Below are 270 nucleotides of genomic sequence, written 5' to 3'. Positions count from 1 at the left end.
CGCTCTCTTCCTTCCCCACGTTCATGGTTATATATATTCCTTGCTTATATATTATAACGAACTTCTAGCACTACGCGCACTTTTTGTATGAACTTCTGTATTTAATAAATTGAGTACTAAATATTCGGATTTTGATTTATCTCTGAATTCATTACAGTAACCATTTTTGTTTTTTAGAAGCTTATGATATGTATATATATATATATATATATATATATATATATATATATATATATACTATATACTTAGTTACTACTACTACGTATAGTA

The sequence above is a fragment of the Atta cephalotes genome (genome assembly GCF_000143395.1).
Source record: "Atta cephalotes unplaced genomic scaffold scaffold00050, whole genome shotgun sequence".
Classification (NCBI taxonomy): Eukaryota; Metazoa; Arthropoda; class Insecta; order Hymenoptera; family Formicidae; genus Atta; species Atta cephalotes.
The sequence above is the reverse complement of the archived record's forward strand: the minus strand, read 5'-3'. Positions refer to the sequence as shown.